The sequence below is a fragment of the Eubalaena glacialis genome, chromosome 1 (assembly GCF_028564815.1).
Source record: "Eubalaena glacialis isolate mEubGla1 chromosome 1, mEubGla1.1.hap2.+ XY, whole genome shotgun sequence".
Lineage (NCBI taxonomy): Eukaryota > Metazoa > Chordata > Mammalia > Artiodactyla > Balaenidae > Eubalaena > Eubalaena glacialis.
Window position 1 is genome coordinate 174945491 of NC_083716.1, and position 25553 is coordinate 174971043.

General features: G+C 36.5%; 1 protein-coding gene and 1 pseudogene across 2 annotated transcripts in view; one reads left to right on the top strand and one right to left on the bottom strand.

Moving 5' to 3' along the window:
- The window catches only part of XIRP2 (xin actin binding repeat containing 2), a 292985-nt gene that overhangs the window by 42329 nt on the left and 225103 nt on the right, over positions 1-25553 (top strand). The window lies entirely within an intron of this gene.
- Positions 1564-2137, bottom strand: LOC133098432 (signal peptidase complex catalytic subunit SEC11C-like; annotated as a pseudogene).

The window sequence follows — 25553 nt, forward strand, 5'->3', positions numbered from 1 at the left end:
ACAGCTAGTAAGTGATAGAGCCAGAACTCAAATAAGCTGCCAAGTTCGAGATTGTTCATTATGCTCTTTCCATAAAAATATTGTACAATCTCGCCACAAGCATCAAATTCTATGTATTATTTAAAGAGCATTGTGATTATGCATATTTTATAAACTGGTACTGATAAATAGTTCCTAAGAGGAGACAGGAAATGTTAAAATCATTACTTTCAAAATATGATCTTTTCATTGAAAAATTCTGTATTTCACTTGTATTAGAAAAGATATTCAGTGTCAGGTATTTTTAAAATGCAAAATAAATGTCTTGAAGAGGGACTGTTTTGAATATTAAGCTCCACAGCATCAACCAGATTGCTGACATAAGTGTTAAAAATAGTTAACAACATCAAAATATTACCAATTAAATTGAAATTCTCAAATGGCATCTCTTGTGCTAGTAATGAAAACATCAAAATATACATGAATCATCAGGAATAATATCTAAGAAAGATGAATAAAATTAAAACATGGTTTTATTAAATTTGAATTCAATACCATTATATACAAATGGCTATCAGATGGAATAATTAAATGTTTTTAATTGAGATATTTCTACAGGAAACATTGTTTCCTTTGTTATTTAGAATAAAAACATTTTCTCTTCAGGTTCACAGGAGAAAAATATCAAAAACATACCAACTGCAGATCTTCACCATAAGACTGATAACATAATTTAGATATGTTTGTATCACTTTTCTCCTAATTTATTTTTTAAAAAGTAAAAGAAAGATTATTCATATGATACATAATTCATTTTTAATTTTACTTTTTTTTTAAATTTTTATTTATTAATTTATTTTTATTTATTTATTTATTTATTTATTTATGGCTGTGTTGGGTCTTCGTTTCTGTGCGAGGGCTTTCTCTAGTTGTGGCAAGCGGGGGCCACTCTTCATCGCGGTGCGCGGGCCTCTCACTATCGCGGCCTCTCTTGTTGCGGAGCACAGGCTCCAGACGCGCAGGCTCAGCAATTGTGGCTCACGGGCCCAGCTGCTCCGCGGCATGTGGGATCTTCCCAGACCAGGGCATGAACCTGTGTCCCCTGCATTGGCAGGCAGATTCTCAACCACTGCGCCACCAGGGAAGCCCCCATTTTGAATTTTAAATATAGTAACTCAATACGTAAAAATTTAAAAGCTAGCCGAACCATTCAAAGGTGAAACAATTTTTGGAGACTGTCATGAAGTAACTCTGCTCTCCCTTTACTCTGTCCTTGCCTGATCAGAGGATTCTTTTGGTCTCCACTTTAAAGCTATTTGGAAATACTACTGCCTTCATAGGATCAGACAAAGTACTGATTCTTTGTAATAGTGGACCTGTGGAGGTTTTGGTCATTATGTAACTATTTGTCGTGATGTACACTTGACCTTTTTTTTTTTCACTGATGAATCATTTGTTTGAACAAGACAAAAACGTCTCCACATTGTTTCCTTTTATACAGAAAGTGGAACATTTCAAATATATTAGCTTTTCTCCTTCTCAACAGAATTTATTTCAGTCTGGTCCCAGGAACTGCCTTTCATTTTAGGATTCACGTTTTAGTAACACATATGCACCCATTACAGCCAAAAGAGCATACTTGAATTTTGGGAGTTGTTCATTATAATGGTGAACATACCAACATATGGTAAAAACCCTCTGGCTCCCCCACCACATCCTTCTTTTCCAGCCAGTTCTGGCCTTCTTTGTACAAGCCTCTATTGTCAACTTCATTATTACCTCCTTTAGTCAGAAATTTGATGTCTCCATTATCTTTTTTATGAACTTTGATTACTCTGTGAACTTTTGGAATGTCTTGTCCTTCTACTTTAAAAACAATGATTTCACCAGCTCTAACCGGGCCTTCCCGGAAATTTGTCAGGAACAGAAGGTCACCCCTGTGGAAGGCTGGCTCCATGCCGCTCAGCACCACCATGATGGGACTCTCTCTGCCAGTGAGGACAATCAGGCCTTTCCAGATCATGAGCAGTCATGACACAGTCATGGCGAAGTTTAAGACCTGGTAATAGAGCTGGCGCTTGTTCATCTTCCTCGGGTCACCTAAGATGTCCAAGCCGGACGCGGGGAGATGCGACCCTGCGGCGCCCGTGCGCACCATGCCGGGGTCTCTGGGGGCCTAGGCGGCCCGCCGGCTCCAGGTGTTACAGACAGCTCACTTGACTTCTTATAGCAAACGACACCCTTCTATTTCAGTTCACATGAGGGTGGATACCTTCTGAAGTGGGGCATGTGATTCAGTATGGCTAAAAATGAGCATGGTTGTCCCATATCACAGTGACCGGCTAGTGGCAGGCATATGACTGGGCCTCATTAGGCCAATCAGAATGGTGAATGTCCTGTATTTGTGTGTTTGCAACCTAAATTAGAATTTGTAAAGTCTTTAATTTGAGTCTCTTCTTTTTCACCTGTTCTCCAGCTGCTACTCCAAGAGATAAGCTGGGTCATTGATGTGATCTTTAGCCTGGACTTTTCTATCAAGATGATTTTCCTCTAGAGTACAGACTCTTGTTCCATAGTGGGTTTGATTTCATGTCCAGTTCAATTATTTCTAGTTCAGAAATACTCCTCAGCAGGAATCCACACACCCAAAATGTCCTGATGCATATAATTGGGTAAAATGGCAAATAATGAGAAGTGAAATATGTATGATGGCAGCCTTTTCTCTTTGACCCTCTGAATTTTTTTCCAACCAAAAAATGAATAATCGGTACAATTAAAGTTGGCATGAAACTTACTGATTTTTTTAAACCACATTTTAATCCTTAATTTTTCTTTACTGGTATCTTCCAGTTTATTGGTTTTGATGTGTTTTTTTTTTTCTCTTTTAGTTCAAATTAATTAATACTACTAATGATTATTTTATTTAAAGTATATGTGTGTTTTAAAACTGTCATTAGTTCATTCATATTTCCTTTAAAAAATAAAGACCAATGATGATTTTTTGTATATTTGGTCAGATCTCCAAAACAAATAATTTTACCTCCTATTTATAAGTTACATGGGAGAAGTCAATATGAGGTCATCTGGGAATGTTAAAAAAGACTATTTCATGCCTGGGCCACTGATAAGAGCTGCCAGCACCATAGCCATTCTGAAATCTGGGATAATCGCTACATTGTATTCCTTCTCAGAAACAGATAGCTTCCAGGAGAGATAGTGGGAGTTAATATCCATGACATATGAGAAGAGGATCCAAGAGTTGCCTTTAATAATCATAGCTATATTAATTGCCTGTTACAGGAGCCTAATTCAAACTACCTTAAGAAAAACAGTATATTCGTTCATGTAACTCTGATCAAAAACAATAATTAACACATATCATTCAATATATGCTAGGTATAGTTCTAAGTGCTTTATATGCTTTAGCTCATTTTATCTTTACAAATATCCCTATGACCTAGGTGTTATTAGTATTATCATCATCATCCCCCTTTTAGTTTTGAAGCATTCAAGCCATAGAGACATTAGGTAATGTGAATGGGACACAAGAGACAAAAAGCAGCAGAGCTGGGATTTGATCACATGCAGCTTGGCTGCAGAGATCATGTACTGACTCCCCAATCTAGAGTGACTCAAATGCTCCTGGTGTCTGAGGTAGCTCCCGGAAATGGAAATGCTGTGGGAACTGCAACCACAGACTTGACAGCAAGACTCTCTTGGTTCATCCCTGTCAACTCTGCCCCTCTTTGCTTCTCTTGATATGTTGACCATATTCTCTCCTGCTTGCACTGGCCTTTCAATCTAGCAAGGACCCCATCCTCTAACAGGTGCAGTTACTGACCCCAAGGGGTAAAAGATTGTCTGGTCCTGGGTCCCCCGCCCACTTCTATGACTTGGAATAAGTTGCTTGAGGCAGGAGTACTGGAAAGGCTGCTGGAGAGACAAAAACAATCAGCTCCACGTTCCCCTGCAGTTCCTACCTGCCAAAGGTATGAGGTTTTACTCTGTTTTTACTCAGTGAAGGTTGCCATTCCTAAGAGAGCATAAAAATAGGACTGTAAGTCTTACATGGATTTCAAAATCCATAATAGGGTGTTTTAAGAATTAGTTATTCTAGGAATGTGGTTTAGGATCTATTAGCTCTTTAAGGCCCATGAAAAGTCCTGAGATTAAAAAAAAATAAATTAGCTTAAAAAAAAAACAAAAAAATCAAAATGTGTACATATCTAATTAAATGTTTATGAAAGTAACATATTGGAAAGACAACTGTGACCCAGCTCCACTCATATACAGATAAATTTTAATAGGTTTGGTATAAAAAGGACGAAGTTCCCCAGAAGCATGAGAATCTTGAGCCTCTGCAGGACTTAAGAAGGCCCTGTTCCACTAATATAACTCTTGGAGGACCAGAGTACCCAGAGGGATCAGTCAAAAATTGAACATTGTCACCATCCAGTGAATTTCATTTGCCATCCTTGGTCCATGTCACCTCAAAACAAATGGAACTATTTAAGCTTTGGTTATCTTTTCTAAGTTTTTGCCAAAACTCTCACAAGTGAGAATTCTACTCTCATCCAGTGTCTGCTCACAGAGTATAAAAATGACGATTGTGATTTCTAGAGCTGTTCAATATATTTAGGGTTTTTAAATAAAAGATCTTGATCTAAATACAAAGTATCCTGATTATTGTGGTTAAACTTAGAATTATAGTCTGTACTGTTTAAGTAAAACCTAATATTGAAAATGATGAATTGTTCTTTAGTTGTTAGATGTAAGTTGTTATAAAAGTGCTCTGTCCTTGGGCTACTAACCAAGCAAACCATCTCTTTGCTTGTCCCTTTTCATACTTCACCTACACAAGGAGAATCTCCTTTTTCTTTTATTGTGATGCTTTATTGTATTACTCTGATTGTTGCAGAGTTCTTACATGTAGCCTGGATAGTTCCTGTTTAACATAGATTTCTACTTCTCAGTGGAGTTATGAATACAACCAGATATGCAGCAGTGATGTGTGAAGTGACATGGTATATGCGGCCCATCTTCATAGAACAGGATTTTGCCCAAAGATTTGGGGAGATTTTTATAAATACACAAACTCATAAATATTTATGGAGATAGATCGATTGACAGGTAAAGGCTGATTTTCTAAACAGAGTAAAACTGTGATTCTCATACATATAAAAGGAATATGTGCCACATATTTTGTGCAACTCATTAATTAAAGGGGGAATCAGTAAGATGTTACTGATCAAAGAAGAATTCAAAATACCATCTAATGATGGATTAAAAAGTGCTTAAATTAATTTACAAATAGATGTAAAAGTTGTCAATATTCAAGAGACAATAAGCAGATTCCACTGAATACAATTTGGGTCTCTATGGAAAAATACTGTCTTCATTGCTATCACTTATCTAAAACTTACAGAGTTGTGAAATAGCTCAAAAACAATGAAATGCACAGCATCCCCATAGAATCTGATAACACTGAAGGGTTTGCTGGACCGAGTTTTCATTGGTCCATTGCAAATCTTTCATAATTTTTATTGAAAAAATCTACAATAAGTAGATATATAATAAAGAAATGGATATACTTTAAAGTAAAATGTCAAATGCCAATATCATATTAATTTTAACTATAAAATAGGTGACATCTAAAGCATTTCTGACTTTTAGCCATGATTATTGTCTCATTTTTCACAGTTCCTTTAAAATAGGGGTTCTTAAACCAGGGTTCATGGGCACCATTTATATTTTCAGTAGGAAGAAAACAGTTGCTTTCATCAAAATCTAAAACAGATACACAGTGGATTGAAGCCAATCCTTTAGGGAGCACTTTGGAAGACAATTCTGTAACATGAACTCATTCATTCAAGCACTTCCTAAAATGTAGAATACACAATAGTTACACTTCCTTGGTATAAAGTGTATTCATATGCTTAAAAACAGAATCTTGGGGGAGGGGCCTCCAAGATGGCAGAGGAGTAAGACGAGGAGATCACCTTCCTCCCCACAAATACATCAAAAATACATCTACATGTGGAACAACTCCTACAGAACACCTACTGAATGCTGACAGAAGACCTCAGACTTCCCAAAAGGCAAGAAACTCCCCACATACCTGGTTAGGGCAAAAGAAAAAAGAAAAACCAGAGACAAAAGAAAAAAGAAAAACCAGAGACAAAAGAATAGGGATGGGACCTGCACCTCGGGGAGGGAGCTGTGAAGGAGGAAAAGTTTCCACACACTAGGAAACCCCTTCACTGGTGGAGACGGGTTGTAGGGGGGGAAGCTCTGGAGCCATGGAGGAGAGCGCAGCAACAGGGGTGCAGAGGGCAAAGCAGAGGGATTCCTGCACAGAGGATTGGTGCTGACCAGCACTCACCAGCTTGCGAGGCTTGTCTGCTCACCTGCCGGGGGTGGGTCGGGGCTGGGAGCTGAGGCCAAGGCTTCAGTGTTCAGATCCCAGGGAGAGGACTGGGGTTGGCTGCGTGAACACAGCCTGAAGGGGGCTAGTGTGCCACAGCTAGCCGGGAGGGAGTCCAGGAAAAAGACTGGACCTGCCGGAGAGGCAAGAGACCTTTGTTTTGGGGTGTGCAAGGCAAGGGGATTCTTTCCCAGTGTGCCCGCAAAAGGCAGAGCACTGCCTAAGCAAGCTCCAGAGATGAGCGCAAGCCGTGGCTATCGGCTCGGACCCCAGAGATGGGCATGAACTTCTAACATTGTGGCTGCTGCCACCAAGAATCCTAGAGAAAGAAGAATAAACAAAACCCAAAGTTAGCAGAAGGAAAGAAATCATAAAGATCAGAGCAGAAGTAAATTAAATAGAAACAAAGAAAACAATAGTAAAGATCAATAAAACCAAAAGCTGGTTCTTTGAGAAGATAAAGAAAATTGATAAACCATTAGCCAGACTCATCAAGAAAAAGAGGGAGAGGACTCAGATCAATAAAATTAGAAATGAAAAAGGAGAAGTTATAACAGACACCGCAGAAATACCAAGCATCCTGAGAGACTACTACAAGCAACTGTATGCCAATAAAATGGACATCCTGGAAAAAATGGACAAATTCTTAGAAAGGTAGAACCTTCCAAGACTGATCCAGAAAGAAATAGAAAATATGAACAGACCAATCACAAGTAATGAAATGGAAACTGTGATTAAAAATCTTCCAACAAACAAAAGTCCAGGACCAGATGGCTTCACAGGTGAATTCTATCAAACATTTAGAGAAGAGCTAACACCCATCCTTCTCAAACTCTTCCAAAAAATTGCAGAGGAAGGAAGACTCCCAAACTCATTCTATGAGGCCACCATCACCCTGATACCAAAACCAGACAAAGATACTACAAAAAAAGAAAATTACCGACCAATATCACTGATGAATATAGATGCAAAAATCCTCAACAAAATACTAGCAAACAGAATCCAACAACACATTAAAAGTATCATACACTATGATCAAGTGGGATTTATCCCAGGGATGCAAGGATTCTTCAATATATGCAAATCAATCAATGTGATACACCATATTAACAAATTGAAGAAGAAAAACCATATGATCATCTCAGTAGATGCAGAAAAAGCTTTTGTCAAAATTCAACACCTATTTATGATAAAAACTCTCCAGAAAGTGGGCATAGAGGGAACCAACCTCAACATAATAAAGGCCATATACGACAAACCCATAGCAAACATCATTTTCAGTGGTGAAAAACTGAAAGCATTTCCTCTAAGATCAGGAACAAGACAAGGATGTCCACTCTCACCACTATTATTCAACATAGTTTTCGAAGTCCTAGCCATGGAAATCAGAGAAGAAAAAGAAATAAAAGGAATACAAATTGGAAAAGAAGAAGTAAAACTGTCACTGTTTGCAGATGACATGATACTATACATAGAGAATCCTAAATATGACACCAGAAAACTACTAGAGCTAATCAATGAATTTGGTAAGGTTGCAGGCTACAAAATTAATGCACAGAAATCTCTTGCATTCCTATACACTAATGATGAAAAATCTGAAAGAGAAATTAAGGAAACACTCCCATTTACCATTGCAACAAAAAGGATAAAATACCTAGGAATAAACCTACCTAGGGAGACAAAAGACCTGTATGCAGAAAACTACAAGACACTGATGAAAGAAATTAAAGATGATACCAACAGATGGAGAGATATACCATGTTCTTGGATTGGAAGAATCAATATTGTGAAAATGACTCTACTACCCAAAGCAATCTACAGATTCAATGCAATCCCTATCAAATTACCAATGGCATTTTTTACAGAACTAGAACAAAAAATCTTAAAATTTGTATGGAGACACAAAAGAACCTGAAGAGCCAAAGCAATCTTGAGAAAGAAACACGGAGCTGAAGGAATCAGGCTCCCTGACTTCAGACTATACTACAAAGCTACAGTAATCAACACAGTAGGGTACTGGAACAAAAACAGAAATATAGATCAATGGAACAGGACAGAAAGCCCAGAGACAAACCCATGCACATAGGGTCACCTTATTTTTGATAAAGGAGGCAAGAATATACAGTGGAGAAAAGACAGTCTCTTCAATAAGCGGTGCTGGGAAAACTGGACAGCTACATGTAAAAGAATGTAATTAGAACACTCCTTAACACCATACACAAAAATAAACTCAAAATGGATTAGAGACCTAAATGTAAGACCAGACACTATAAAACTCTTAGAGGAAAACATAGGAAGAACACTCTTTGACATAAATCAGAGCAAGATCGTTTTTGATCCACCTCCTAGAGTAATGGAAATAAAAACAAAAATAAACAAATGGGGCTTAATGAAACTTAAAAGCTTTTGCACAGCAAAGGGAACCATAAACAAGACGAAAATACAACCCTCAGAATGGGAGAAAATATTTGTAAATTAATCATAGGACAAAGGATTAATCTCCAAAATATCTAAACATCTCATGCAGCTCAATATTAAAAAAACAAACAACCCAATCCAAAAATGGGCAGAAGACCTAAATAGACATTTCTCCAAAGAAGACATACAGATGGCCAAGAAGCACATGAAAAGCTGCTCAACATCACTAATTATTAGAGAAATGCAAATCAAAACTACAATGAGGTACCACCTCACACCAGTTAGAATGGGCTTCATCAGAAAATCTACAAAGAACAAATGCTGGAGAGAGTGTGGAGAAAAGGGAACCCTCTTGCACTGTTGGGGGAATGTAACTTGATACAGCCACTATGGAGAACAGTATGGAGGTTCCTTAAAAAACTAAAAATAAAGTTACCATATGATCCAGCAATCCCAATACTTGGCATATACCCAGAGAAAACCATAATTCAAAAAGACACATGTACCCCAATGTTCATTGCAGCACTATTTACAATAGCCAGGTCATGGAAGCAACCTAAATGCCCATCGACAGACGAATGGATAAAGAAGATGTGGTACATATATACAATGGAATATTACTCAGCCATAAAAAGGAACGAAATTGGGTCATTTGTTGAGACGTGGATGGATCTAGAGACTGTCATACAGAGTGAAGTAAGTCAGAAAGAGAAAAAGAAATATCGTATGTTAACGCATATATGTGGAACCTAGAAAAATGGTACAGATGATCATGTTTGCAGGGCAGAAGTTGAGACAAAGATGTAGAGAACAAACATGGACACCAGGGGGAAAAGCGCCAGGGAGGTGGGGGTGATGATGTGATGAATTGGGCGATTGGGATTGACATGTATACACTGATGTGTATAAAATTGATGACTAATAAGAAACTGCTGTATAAAAAAACTTAAAAATTAAAAAAATAAGTAAAAATAAAAATATAAATTACCAACTAAAAAAAAAAAATAGACACTATAGTTCTGGCACAAAAACAGAAATATAGATCAATGGAACAGGATAGAAAGCCCAGAGATAAACCCATGCACATATGGTCACCTTATCTTTGATAAAGGAGGCCAGAATATACAATGGAGAAAAGACAGCCTCTTCAATAAGTGGTGCCGGGAAAACTGGACAGCTGCATGTAAAAGAATGAAATTAAAACACTCCCTAACACCATACACAAAAAATAAACTCAAAATGGATTAAAGACCTAAATGTAAGGCCAGACACTATAAAACTCTTAGAGGAAACATAAGCCGAACACTCTTTGACATAAATCACAGCAAGATCCTTTTTCCCCCACCTCCTAGAGAAATGGAAATAAAAACAAAAATAAACAAATGGGACCTAATGAAACTTAAAAGCTTTTGCACAGCAAAGGAAACCATAAATGAGATGAAAAGACAACCTTCAGAATGGGAGAAAATATTTGCAAGCGAAGGAACTGACAAAGGATTAATCTCCAAAATTTACAAGCAGCTCATCCAGCTCAATACCAAAAAAACAAACAATCCAATTAAGAAATGGGCAGAAGACCTAAATAGACATTTCTCCAAAGAAAATATACAGATTGGCAACAAACACATGGAAGTATGCACATCACTAAGCATTAGAGAAATGCGAATCAAAGCTACAATGAAGTATCACCTCACACCAGTCAGAATGGCCATCATCAAAAAATCTACAAACAATAAATGCTGGAGAGGGTGTAAAGAAAAGGGAACCCTCTTGCACTGTTGGTGGGAATGTAAATTGATACAGCCACTATGGAGAACAGTATGGAGGTTTCTTAAAAAACTAAAAATAGAACTACCATATGACCCAGCAATCCCACTACTGGGCATATACCCTGAGAAAACCATAATTCAAAAAGAGTCATGTACTGCAATGTTCATTGCAGCTCTATTTACAATAACCAGGACATGGAAGCAACCTAAGTGTCCATCGACAGATGAATGGATCAAGAAAATGTGGCACATATATACAATGGCGTATTAGCCATAAAAAGAAATGAAATTGAGTTATTTGTAGTGAGGTTTATGGACCTAGCGTCTGGCATACAGAGTGAAGTAAGTCAGAAAGAGAAAAACAAATTCCGTATGCTAACAAATATATATGGTATCTAAAAAAAAATGGTTCTGATGAACCTAGGGGCAGGACAGGAATAAAGATGCAGACGTAGAGAATGGACTTGAGGACACGGGGAGGGGGAGGGGGACGGGTAAGCTGGGACAAAGTGAGAGAGTGGCATGGACTTATGTATACTACCAAATGTAAAATAGATAGGTAGTGGAAAGCAGCTGCATAGCACAGGGAGATCAGCTGGGTGCTTTGTGACCACCCAGAGGGGTGGGATAGGGAGGGTGGGAGGGAGGGAGATGCCAGAGGGAGGGGATATAAACTCCAATAAAGATGTTTAAAAAAAAAATCTTGTTTTCAAAAAGAAAGAAAAGGAAAATTTCTTTTAATATTTCCTCATATTATTTAATTTTAACCTTCGTGTTCATTTTGGTTATCTTTCTGTTATTTTTAGTTGCTTCACATTTGCCCCCTCATAGCACCCACTTGTTTGAGTGTGGTGTTCAAAAGTCTGTTGTGAGGTGGCAGAACATTTACAATATTCATCTGTCTCAGCTTAAAAAATATGAGAGGAAAGGAGCCAAGAATTTGAGAGAGGATGATGCGTCAAGCCCAGTTTAGTTACCCCAGGAATGTTATTTTTTAAATTTTTTCCATAATTCTTATGTGCTAAGAATTATTATCCTCATTTTATAGACAATGATATTGAGGCTCAGAGGAGTTACACATTTGCCTGTATCTGTACTTGTTCGCAGGTTCATATAACTCTAATGAGCTGTACACTTTTACTAGTACACTTTGATGTCTCTTTATTTCAAACTTTCCATTCTCTAATCTGCAAAGAGAAAGTTGTAAAAAAAAATCTTTTAAATATAAAAATAGATAGGGGCCACATGTCAAAGACTGATTTCATTAATTAATTAGGAAACCAAAAATAAATAAATAAATAAGAGAGCTGGTTACAAGAGTATTTAAAAAGCACAGTTTTGTGTGGTCAATAAGGAAAGAAATACCAATCTAAGATTGTTAAATTAGATTTAAAAACTGGTTATTTTCCTACTAGGGAATAAAATGATAGCTTTTGAAGTTATCTTTCCTACCAGTCCTCCAACCCAAAAATCATACCTCATAAGTTTTTTTCTTTTCCTCTGCAGATTAAGCTCTAACTGTATAGGCATATAAAATACCTGGGGTTTTGTTAGTAAAACAGAACTACAACCTACAAGATAGTTAGGTGAGAGTTAAACAGGTTTATTAACAAGTAATCTAGCATGATATTAAAAAATCAAAGACATCATTTAATTTCTCATTTTGAAATATTATTTTACAGAATATAGTGATTTGAGAGTGTGGGCTCTGAAGCAGACTGCTTTGGTTCAAATGCTATGTCCTTCCACTAGCTCTGTGTCATTAAGCAACTTACTTAAATTCTCTGTGCCTTTATTTCCTAATCTTTAAAATGAGGAAAATAATAATGGAGTTTACATTATAGAGTATTATGGGAATTAAAGGAGGCTTGTGCATGGCAAATGCCTTAACCAGTCATGGTTGATAATTCAAGGTTGAGTTCATTTTGGTCTTTTTCATTGTAGCCATGAGGTGAAGTTGCAGCAATCATAACTTTGGGGGTGGGTAGTTACTTTGTTTTGTTTATCATCTTCACTTGTTTCTAGACATTCTTTCATTACCTTGTTTTTATTTCTCTATGTCAACACCACCTTGCACTTAATGCTATTAAATTTTATGAACCGTGTTTCCAGTTGTTTAAATTTGTATGTAGTTATGTTCATGTCAGATAGTCTATCAGCAAGTGTGATTAATGTGATATCTACAAATGCTATAAGCATATTCATGATTCCAGGACCAGGTCATCAATCAAGGATTATTTAAGATTGGTTTCGGAACCAATGCATTAACATAATGTAAAGTTCCTTGAATTTCATATTTAAAAAAATGTGTCATACATTGTGTTTATAACTAAGACATTTCTGTAGTTTCTTTATTGACCTTAAAACTATAAAATTACTTCATCTGAAGTGTGTACTTTAAAAATCCGGATGACTCAGCCTCAAACCCATGCTTTTTTTTCTTTTTCATTTTACTCGCCTTTTCCAACTTGCTGTCTTTTAAGGAGTAGAAACTAAACAGCAGACTTCACATTTGGATATAAAAGGATATGTCATCAGTACCAATGATAGTTAATTACATACAAATAGTTTTACAAATGTGATGGCTAGCACTCCCTTAAAATTCCAAGATATTACTCCACACTGAATAATTTAAATTAGAAATGCAAACCAAATGCTAAAGGTAGCATTTGGCAATGTTCTTGATTAGAATATCTGCATGTAGTATTTGTTTATGCAGCAAACTGAAGTGCCCTCCCTGGTTGTTTTGCTATTTGAAGAATCTTCATAGAATCTCAAGTAATTGTTGTCACTGAGGCAGAAACTAATTTGCTTCCCATTATAATATCTGCCTTTCCAGTCTTGTATTTAATTGTGGTGAGGTCTTGGGAGTAGTTTCTGACTTTTATACAAGGAAAAATGAGAGTGGAGTTGTTACTTTTGACAGCTTACAGATAAAAGAAAATGGAAAATAAGTTGAAGGTGGAATTAAACTCAAACTATAAAAGCCTTAATTAGTGGAAGCATAATTACAGGGAGCTATTGTAGAATAAAATCTAAATTGTATTAAAATATTTTTTCAACTGACTTGAAGATGGAAAAAGCATGCTTTTACACTATAAGCAATTTCTCTAAATTACTGCCCATCATTGACTTTCATAGATTAAAACTGAGTGCTAAAATAAAAGCTTGTTGCTACCATTCTTTTTGTTTAGTTCAGTTTGGAATGATTTCCTAAGGCATTTTTAGAGCAGTAATATTATTTCTTCCTGTTGTGTGTGGTAAAGCTGTCCAATCATTTTCAAGGCCAGGGATAACGATGATTATTAAAAAGTATAGATACTACAAAACTCCCTCCTTAAGAAGTCATTCAATCATTTGATCAATAACTGAGCAATTATTATGTACATTCACAGAACAGAATAGGCACTCAACACCACTCTTGGTATAATCAAGGATGCTTAGAAGAGCTAAAAATGATGCTTATATATATATATTTTTAATCTCTCTTTCTTTGTTCCCAGTCTGCAAATAGTCATGAATAAGCAGGGATATGACCATAAAAGAATGAGTAGTGAATGAAAGAAAGCTAAATTGTGAGTTATTATTACTGTACAATTTTAAACACAAATATCCATATATTTAATTATTCTTAATATAATAATTAATTAGCTTGATTCTTAAAAAATTTTATCATGTTAGCTTCTAGAGTTCCTTGTCTGCAGTTGAACCTCCTAGATTTTTAGATTTCTTAAGACAGTGAAAAAATATGTATTTATATCTATTTACACACACACACATGCATACATGTATATGTATATATATTATATATTATTTTGCCAGGTAGTAATTTAAAAAAAACCCTACAACTCTCTGTTCTCTCCATTATTTTACAAAATAAATGTATTTTTAAAATTTAGGAAGGACATCATTGCAAATGAAGGGAGAGTCCTTGTGTTACTGAACTCAAGTCCAGCTGCTTGCCGCTCAAAAATCAATACCTGAGAGGCAGTTGTTGGTAGAAAGGAAAGTTCCTTTTAATCAGAATGCCAGCAATCTGGGGAGATGGTGAACTCAGTGTCTGCAAAAAACTAAATCCAAAGAAGATTCTGCTCGACCATGAAAGTTTTTAAAAGGCAAAAGGGAAGTATTCTCAGTTAATCATTGAGAAAGGGGGTCAGGGTCATTGCCATCCACTGCTGCGTGGAGGCTTGTCCACTCCTTGTGATCTTTCTTTAGATGCTATCTCATTCACACAGTTTGTTCCCAAGATTACTGAATGGGAAGCTATGGAAGAGATCTGGTCATCTGTTAATTACTTATTCTTCATTTCTACCTCTTTGATCTACAGAAAGAAGCAACAGGTTAGGCAAAGTATTGTGTGATCAAAAGATTTGATAGGTGTGTTAGGACTAGAGATGAGTAGAGCATGGCGACACCTGATTTAAAGTAAGTTACAATATAGCTTTGCTAAATTGACAAAAAAGGGGGTTTCCTACTGAGGACATTTTCCTGCAAAGAGCTGCTTACACTTGCAAGGGGGAAGAAATGAGTTGGCAATCTGAATAAGTCATGCACTGAATATATTATACTTTTTGACTTTTTTTTTTTTTTTTGGTCATTTGTCATGGATTGGTCAAAATTCCATTACTGACTAAGGTTTGGGAATGACTGGACCAGAGGTTAAAATATTATGTATGGGCCTTTCACAATGTAGCCTCAACTTACCTTTTACTCTTATCTTCTGAAAATTTTACCCATGAATTCTAAGCTTCAGCTGTGCTGAACCACATTGTTACACCCCAAAATAGTACTTGCTTTGGAATGCAGGAACTTGAGATGTGATCCCGCAGTGAGCTACTTCACTTCTCTGAGCCTCAGTGTTCTCACATAAGAGGCAGCACATGATCATAAGATCATACTTTGTTCTCAGCCTCCACTAGTTAGCAGTGTGATTTTGGGAAAATCATTTAGCCTCAGTATACTTCATTTGATCATCTGTACCATGAGAACAATAGCATTACCTCCCCACTGAACTATGTAGATTAAATGCATTAACACAGGAAGCTTCAAATGTGTAAGCACACTTATCAGTTTTCTATTGCTGTGTAACAAACCACCCCCAAATTTAATAGTTTAAAACAACAACGATTTAACACTTTTCAAGATGCTGAGGTTGGCTGGGCAGTTTTTCTATACTGCATGTGTCATCTGATCTGGGTTCGCTCATGCAGTTGCGCTCAGCTGGTGGATGAGCTAAGCTGGAAGGTCCCAGAAGCCCTCTCTCATGTCTCGGGTGTTGGTACTGACAGTCAGATGGCTTGCCTGACTCTTCTCCATATGGCCTCTCTTCCATATTGCCTATCCCTCATGTGATGTCTTATCCTCCATTGCTTTTTCACATGATCTCTCTCTCTCTAGCAAGATATCTGGGACTTCTAAACAGCATGGCAGCTGGGTTCCAAGAGAGTAAAAGCAGAAAGATCCAAACATTATAAGGACTAAGCCTGACCTGGCACAGCTTTACTTCTGCTGCATTTGATCAGTCAATGCAAGTCACTGAGGAAAAGGGAAATAGACTTGGCCTCTTGATAAGAAGAATGTCATGCTCATACAAGGATGGGAGAAAATGTGGGCAGCCATATATGCAGACAAAATAGCATGCAATAAAGTTTAGTTATGATTATTTTATTAAATGGAGTTAATGCTCTCAAATTGTTATGAGGATAAAATGAAAAATGAAAAATTTTAAAGATATAAGGCACCACCTCTGTTGTCATTGACATCATTACTAACAGTTGTCACTTGTACAAGATTCTCACCCCGACTGTATTTTTGGAAGTTCTGGCAGCTGAGATTCTGCTGTAGCTGAATTATTCCAGCACATGATTTCCAGGCCTTGGGCACTGCAGCAACAAGAGACCACTTCTACTCCTTTCCTGCCTGGCCCCTCAGAACGTTCCAAGCCTCAGGTTGTCCTGAATCTCTTTCTGCCAGTTGGTAGAGAGAGAGGTGTAGGTGGGGTCCTTGTTTCTAGAAAAGTGGTTTTATGAAATAATGTCTCCCATAGAAACAAACATGTTGATTATGTTCTCTAGAACTTGAAACATGTTTTCTGGCATTTATGGGCTGCTTTCAGAAGTTAAACTTTCTAGGTTTTTTTTTTTGGCCTTGGAGAAATGAAGTTTTAAAACTAAGCTGTTTCTGAAATGGTACCTACAAGAGTCAAGGAGGTGGGCTTTCACACCTAATTTTATGGAGAACTAATTTGAAAAAATAGTTAAGTATCATTTGCAGTTTACAATTCACTGTTATACAAGAAGACTAAACCACTAAACCATTTACAAGGTCTCCATTTCCTGCGAGTCCCTTATCTTTTTACACTCCTTACCTTCCATACCAAACCTCTTTTACGCTGTTAATGTTCACTCAATTTAAAATGAACAAAATTCAAATTATAACACAATTTAGGTAATAACTGAACTGCTGAGATTTTCATATGCCAATATTTAACTTCATAAAGTAATAGGTTTAAGAAACACCCTGCCGAGACGTGAGAAAATACATTCTTCTGGGATTTTTGCAATTAGGACAAACATGTCTAGAATTATACAAATTTCACACCTCTCCACATCCAGGGAGTAGGTTTTCATCACCATGAACACCAATTCTCTTTGGTGACTAATACTAAAATTCCCATATGAATCCTAAAATAATAAATTGTTATTAGTCTTCCAAAGGTTTAGAAAGTTGAAAGTTGCTATAGCAACTTTGATCATTTAACCATATTTTAAAATATAAAAGAACAATTTATACTCAACTTTACCCTGTGTTTTTTATTTGGACTATCAAGGCTCATTTCAAGTAAAACTTGAATTTTAGACCATAGCCATATTTCAACAAATATTATAAGGGACAATAATTTTGTACCTTTAACTACCTCCACAGCCAGTGTAGGTTGTAGTAAAACAAATGATTAAAAAAGTCTCCAATTTTATTATGGCACCTCAATTATATTATATAAATATGAATAATGTTAAATTAAATTTAAAAATTGTTTAAGTATTTTCATAAGCACTATTATTATTACAGATGTTGATAGAGTTATGTCAAGTAACACATACATAATTTTAAAAGAACTAAGTTTTTTGTTCCTTAAAACATATTACTACTTTGGGACCAGCCAGGGTACCCCTAGCCCATATTGTAATGTTCCTGTCCTGTCATGCAGATGTAACACACGTTGCATGCTCCTAATGACAAACACACAGTGTACATCGTATTGTCACTTGCAGAGCCTAGGCTAATACTATTGTCTCTGCAAAGGAAATTATTCAATACCATCTCAGCATGAATCTAGAAGGTTCTTTGGAGACATAGACATATTGAGGATGCCTTGAATGTTATCAGGCATATAAATGTATTTGCATTTTTGGATTTGATCAAATTATAGTAACAGCAACAGGTTACAATTGTCATTCAGGTTTCTTTAGTCTGACCTTGCCTTTGGAAAGGAAGTAGAATGTTCCATCAGTTCAGAAACCAGTATAGGTTCTAAGGGTGAGGACTTAGTATCACTGCTTCAGGTGCACCACCTCCTCAGACCCTTTACTTCACACACAGCTTCGTTATACTATAGGACATTCTCATGGCATTCTTATTGTTTCTCTAACATCCACCTTCCTTCCTTCTTCTGTCCTAATTCTTGTGCACTGATCAGAAGTCAGTCAGTCAGCCTCTCCCTCTCTCTCTCTTTTATCCTGCCTTCATTTTTTTTAAAGACAAAACGTGATTTCAATTATGCTGCTATGAATAAAAGTACTATGAGTTATATCCCTGTATTCAGATATAATGAAATCATAGGAATTTTCCCCACATAATTTTTACATTTTAATTTTTAATTTTAAAAAGAATAAAATATTGAGAAGATTAGAAAAGTGATCTATAAACTCATCATCCTAGGCAACTAGTGTATTTTTGAGTGACCCTATTAATCTTCTGTGAGTGTGTACGGACAGATCTCACTTTACATGGTAGTGTGGGACCATAAACATGGCCATTCAAGCTAAATGGGAAAATTTACAAATGTTCCACGATCTATAACATTTTTATCAAAATATTCTAAAATCTCCTACTATTAATTATAAATGCATGCAGAAATTAATGAAACATATATGTGTTCAGTAAACTGTAATTTAAAGCATTAGAAATATTGAGAATTAAAGTGTTTATTTCTTTGTAAAACTTACCAAAACACACAAATGGTCTTGGTGGTATTATTCAAAAGAGCCAAAAATTGGAAACAACCTAAATGTCCAGCAACTGGTGAATGGATAGACAAATGTGGTATATCCACACAATGGAACATTATTTAGGAATAAAAAAGAATGAATTACAGATACATGCTGTAATATATGGATAAACCTCAAAACCATTATGCTAAGTGAAGAAGGCAAACACAAGAGATCACATATTGTATGGTTTTATTTATACAAAATGTCCAGCAAAGAAAAATCTATAGAGACAGAAAGAAGATTATTGGTTGCCTAGGGTGGAGGTTGAGGGGAACAGGATTAACAGTAAATGAACATGAAGGACTTTATTGGGATGAGGGGGAATGTTCTTAAAATTCTAAATTGTGGTAGTTCCACAAATTGGGAAATTTACTAAAAAAAAATCATTGAATTGTACACTTGGAATGAGCAAATTATATGATATGTAAAATATGCCTCAATAAAGTGGTATATATAAAAGTGATATTAAGCACAGTTTGAATAGCGATTGCTTTCTTCTTATCCATATAACTCATATATGGAGTAATCATCTTTTCTATCCCTTGGTAAATTGTCGTTCTCCATTCTAAGTCTGAATCAGCTTCCAGGATTTTATCCATTGCACTATCAGTATTGTGAAATATTTCTGATCATTCACTTAATATGAAGGGTTTTTTTGGGGGGGGAGGGGGAGGGCGGTGGTTGCTAGCATCATATTCTCTAGGCCGTCTTGATCCTTTTTATTACAACCACTTTCCTCATTTATGTCACTAACTTTCTTTTTATTAAGTTCCTTTTGCTGTGTATCTTGGGTGTCTCAAATGGCCACAGTGTCAACATTCCCACACTCAGCTCTTTTTTCTATAACTTCATTATATTTGACTGGAATTTTACTTCCAGCATTATCTCTCTTTGTTTCTGTGCTGCATTTTCATCTTTATTGACCAACTTCACCTTTCCGTACTGATTTTTGAAAAATGCACATGGATTTATCACTGGGAGACAACACAACCATATAGTTTGCTACCTGTGTTGAATGAACAACAGATGTGCATTGACCAATCACCAACAGACTTTTGAAGAAGTGATATGGTTGGTTATTGATCACAATGAGCGTCTGGTTTTTTGTGTGTAGTGATTTGTAAACTGAACAGATAGCAGTGGAGTTTTTACTTAATGCAGTAATTCACTGCTAATATTCTGTAGTAACTGAAATTTGACCTGTAGTTTTGGGAAACCAGTGTCATTTAACTAAATTATGGTAACTGAAATATATTTATATTGAGACTGTGTGTGTGTGTGTGCACATGTGCATGTGTGATCAGTTTCATATAATTTGTTGTCAGTTGTAGAATGCATTCAGACCCAAGTAACCAAAGCCTGAGAAAGAGTGATTTAAACATATTAGTTTTTTTTTTTTTTCCACATAAAAATGAAGTCCAGGATAGATAGTGATCATGTATCCAGGATCCTTCTCTTTCCAGTCCGCCATCCTTCCCAGGTAACGTTTTATTCTCAGACACTGTCTCATGCCTTAAAGATGGCTGCTCTGTGTGTAGCATGAATTAGGTAGGAAGAAAGGGAAAGGTCAAGGGCCAAGTATATACAAACAGATTCTGTCCCTTTTTAAATGAGCTTTCCTGGAAGATCCTCCCACTGACTTCCACTTATATCTCAACAGCCAGAAATGTGTCACATGACCAGCTCTGGCTGCACAGCAGTCTAGCAAATGTTTATTTATTTTCAATCTAGGTATATGGTTACTCTTTAGAAACTGGAATTCTATTAAGAAGAGGAAGGTAGAATGGATATTGAATAGGTAACTAACAATACATAAGTATTTTACAATTTCACTTTGTTATATCATTAAGGATTTTATACAATTTAGCTGTTTTTAAAAGCAATGTGCTGGAATATTATATAATATTCCATTAATCATTAATAACATCTATTTTTACTTTGTTGAGTACCTCCCTTATTTATGGTTGATTTTTCCCTTTATTTGGAGATTTGCCTTAATTACAGCTCAAAGGATATTAATATTTTACGATCTTCTTAAAATTGTCAATTTTGAAAAATCATTATTTATTAAATTGTATCAATACAAGGGAGAAAGTGTAGGAAAATGTCCCTCCCAAAATTCATATCTACCTTTTCTTACTCCTTTGATTAAAATAGTTTTCTTCAAATATCAATAATCATTTAAGATAAAAAAATATCATTTTAATCCTTTTTTATTTTGTTGTCTTTATTTGCTAGAACTTGGAAAGATTCCTTTTATACTATTTTCCTAGGCAAATATACATTAATTTACATTTATGATACAATAAATGGACTAACCCAGGGCTTAACACTAATAATTATCTTTGTTTTCATGGATTTTATGGATGCCACATAAAATGAACCTTTTTTCATACAAATTTTACTATACACAGTTTCCAAGGATGGGGGGGTGGGTAGAAATTTTTTATACACTATGGCCCCTAAATGTAAGCCAAGTGTTGCATTTTTTTTTTTAATTTATTTATTTATTTTTGGCTGTGTTGGGTCTTCGTTTCTGTGCTAGGGCTTTCTCTAGTTGTGGCAAGCGGGGGCCACTCTTCATCGCGGTGCGTGGGCCTCTCACTATCGCGGCCTCTCTTGTTGCGGAGCACAGGCTCCAGACGCGCAGGCTCAGCAATTGTGGCTCACGGGCCCAGCTGCTCCGCGGCACGTGGGATCTTCCCAGACCAGGGCTCGAACCCGTGTCCCCTGCATTGGCAGGCGAACTCTCAACCACTGCGCCACCCGGGAAGCCCCCAAGTGTTGCATTTTATGGTCACTTTATGGATATGAAATTGTGGTCTGTTCCTGCATGGAGGAAACACTAAGCATGTAGACCCTATCAAGAGACAGCTCTGTTTAAAACAAACCATGTAGACAAACACTTATGAGTGATTTAGGACGTCTTCCAAGATAATTTTTTGTTTAGTTCATTTTCGCATTCATCATTGACTTTATAGCCTAACCCCATGTAAGATACAACTGCCCTGAAAAGTATTTTGCATTACATACAGCTAATTTCTTTTTAAAACTGTGTTAGGAACTTTCTGTGTTAGCTTAGATCCTTCTCTCAATGTGATTGATGGCTACTTGCTGAGTGTTAATGATAGTTGAATATCATTGCAAAATAATGAAGAGGGAAAAATCTTAAGAATCCAATGATTGGCGATCTTGGAATCTAAGAGTCATTTATATTTGCCCTTAAAATACGAGACCCTTTGCAAATTGTAGTTTCTTAGATTAAAATAATGACAAATTTCAGTTTGCTGCCTGGGCATCCCCTAAGAATGCACTGACAGACAAGACCCACTGACTGTGGTTCAGGTATCTAGATACATAACAGACAGCTGTGAGGGGTAGCCATCAAAAATGCTGAGTAATTGTATAAATTAGATAAATATGCAGCAATAATTAAGCTCACTCAATCGCAAAAGGAAACCAGTTATTAGATTTAATAGAGAGAAACTAGGGCAGGTTTTATTTTTCTTTGCTAAATGATTTTTAACTGTTTATGAAGGGCTTTTGAGGATTCTCCCCAGGTGAACAGAATCAGACTGGTTATTTTCAAGCAAATATCCTCATTTATACATATTTGTTAACAGCTGGGGTCTGGAGCCATATTGTCTGCATTCCAGTGTCAGCTCTGGCACTGCAGTATGTGACCTTGGTGAATTATTAAACCATCTATGCCTTAGTTTCTCTGTGTACAAAAAATGAAAAGATTAATAATAGTAGCTGCCTCATAGGGTTATGAGGATTGAATGATAGTACATAGAAAGTACTTAGAATAGTGCCATGGAGTTGGATGTGCTCAACAAATGTTAGAATTATTATTACTATTATCATTATTATTACTAATTTTTATTTTATTGGATAAAAAAGCATCAAGAGTAAGCCATCCATCTTTCTACAGTGAAATTGCTTCTGCTATGTCTTTCTCTTTTGATGCATATCTTCTTGTCCTGGTTATCTTAAAGTTAAATTTTCTGCAACATAAATGTATTCCCAGCCTTTCATTCACATCACATGCTCATGGAATTTCAATGGCAAGGGGGATTTTAGAGAACCTATCTTCCAATCCCCTCTTTGCCACAGAGGGTCAGGAGGACCCCAGCACAGGCCCCTCTCCTTTTATAATGACTGCTCCACACCCCTTAATGCTTTGACAGGAACATCTCCATTTCTTCCAACTTCTCAAAGTAGAAACATTCCTGAAAGAAAGTGGAGAGTCTCTGTGGTGATTGTCAGCTCTCTGGACTCAGGAGAAACTATTTTTAATGTATTTTGTTCCTGGTTGTACCGCTGTTTCTTCTCTGGCTGTCATCTTTAATATATATCAAAATCAATTTAAAAGCAAGAGAGTGCAAGTGTCCCTGGTGTAAAAAATAAACCTAAGCCATTTTCTCTGATCAAACCATGAAAAGTTGCCCCTGGAGAGGGCCAGATAAAACAGGGGCTACAGAGACCTTCCATGGACCAATGTAATAACTCATTCTTGTGCATTTGCAGTGCTAGGCTTTGCTATGCAGTTCTGCCGGTACAAGCCAAGAGCAACAGTGTGATTAGGTTTTTAATCCCATTAACTCTAATTGCTTCTCAGAAGCTGTGTACTTATAGTATGTGTCTGGTTTTAGAAATGCAGGGGAAAGGGAAAGTGATGAACCTTCAGTCAGGATGGAAAACCAAAAAGCAAGGAAAACTGCAGAGGCAACCAGTTATGGAGAAATGATGGTGGGGTTTTTTAAAGACTCTATTTATGATGATTAGATATGCTTTTGGATATAAAAATCCTCCTGACTGCTCTGAAATTTCAGTGTAGGAGGGCTCATTTCCCTGTGCTTATTACTTGGGATTGGATTTTGACACTCTTATTGTACTTTTGATAGTTTGCCCACAAATTATTGCACGGAAGAGAATGAGGCTCCGAGGTTGAACATCTCCTATTTCAGAGGATACAATCCCAGCGACTGTCTTTGTGATTCCAAACAAGGTCTATTAAACACAAAGCTGACCTAGTGGAACTGATAAACACAACTGCTTTAAGGAAATGGAGATGAATTGTAGCTGAGGTTTAGGAAAATAAGAAAGCGTAACTGAGTAAATTAGAAATAATTTTAAATCACAATTATAATAGCGCTTCATTTATTTTTACCCTGCCAGTTTCATGTTGCATGGTCTGTTATTTGAGAATGTTTCAGTGTAGCTAGTCTTACTGTTTAAAAAATGGTTATTAACAAGAAAATCCATTTTATTCTGTAGAACGTCTATTCATTGTGAGAACACTGAGCTAAAAGTGGGGTCGTTTTTTAACTAAGGAAATCACAACCTTGCAGGAGTCAGCAGTTGGTGGAAAGGGGATATATTAGTTGAATGATGAGAGAAAAGAAGTGAAAAATGAGTGGAAAAGAAAATGCCAACAACAAAATCCTTCCTATCTAGAGCCCACAGAGCAAGTAGCAGAACAGGGGAAAAAGAAGGGAGGGAATGGAGAAAAGGTCAAATATGTGAATGTGTCATTTTAGCTCGAACAGTTGTACTTGTGAAAAGGTCATGTGAATGTTTCAAAAATAGGATCCTGGGTCTCCCACCAAGATCAGATTGGACCCACTTTTGCAAACCCCTGATCTGATAATCATATTACTGGATGTTTTGACAAATGCAAAGAATCTTGGAAAGGAATGAGCTCCCTTCATTTTGAGTCTGTGAGTCTCTTGAGAGGACCAATTTATGAGTGTTGAAGATTCGCTTCAAACGTCTCAGACTTATGACTCTCAGATTAAAAGCAGCATGTATTATTGGGGTAAGCTTAGTATGGAATCCTAGCTTCCTTTGAGACTAAGGTAGTTTATGCACACCTATAAGTCAGAGGATTGGGATCAATATCACTTATCCCAATGGAAGATGACATAAGCATAATTAATATTTGCAAAATACTTGATAGTGAAAGTCAAGTCAGTAGCTTTTATAAGAACTCTATTAGAGAGACTAGAATTGGCTTTATCCCAAACCTCCTACTTTGAAGCACTTACTGGCATACTGTAACCATCCTCGACCCTTAACTTCTTCAAGCATGGATTAAACTCATTGGGAGGACACTGACTTGTGCCCTTTGAGACACATTATTGCTATTAGAAAGCTCAGTTTAAGTACCATCATTGCATTAGATGGCTGTACTTGCTTAATTAGCATGACATGAATTTGAAGAGTGTTTTAATGTAAAGTGTCACTGCACAGCCCCCCTCTCTGGGGCTCTGTGTGGTATTCCATGGATTTGCTGGCAAACTTGCGGTTAGGAGAATATTTTGCATAGAGCAGAGTTAACCCTCACTTCTGGGTGAGAGGATCAGAGACATTAACAATGATGATTGAGTCATTTTGAATTAATTGTCATTTAGAGCTTGTTTCTTCTCTTGGACCTGCCCAGCATCAACACGAGGTATGCCAGAGAGCATTTAAACATGTTTCATCTAAATTCATCAGAACAGCATCAAATTAAAGCCTCAGAATGTTTCTTGGAGACCTCAGAATTGATGTCCAGTAAATTTTAGGGCCATGGGGTTGCTTTAAACTGTCTTAATCACTTTGAGTTTGCATTATCAGTTACTTAAAAAAAAGAAAAGTAAAACAAATAGGAATAACCTCAAATCTGACAGCTCAATTATCCTTTAA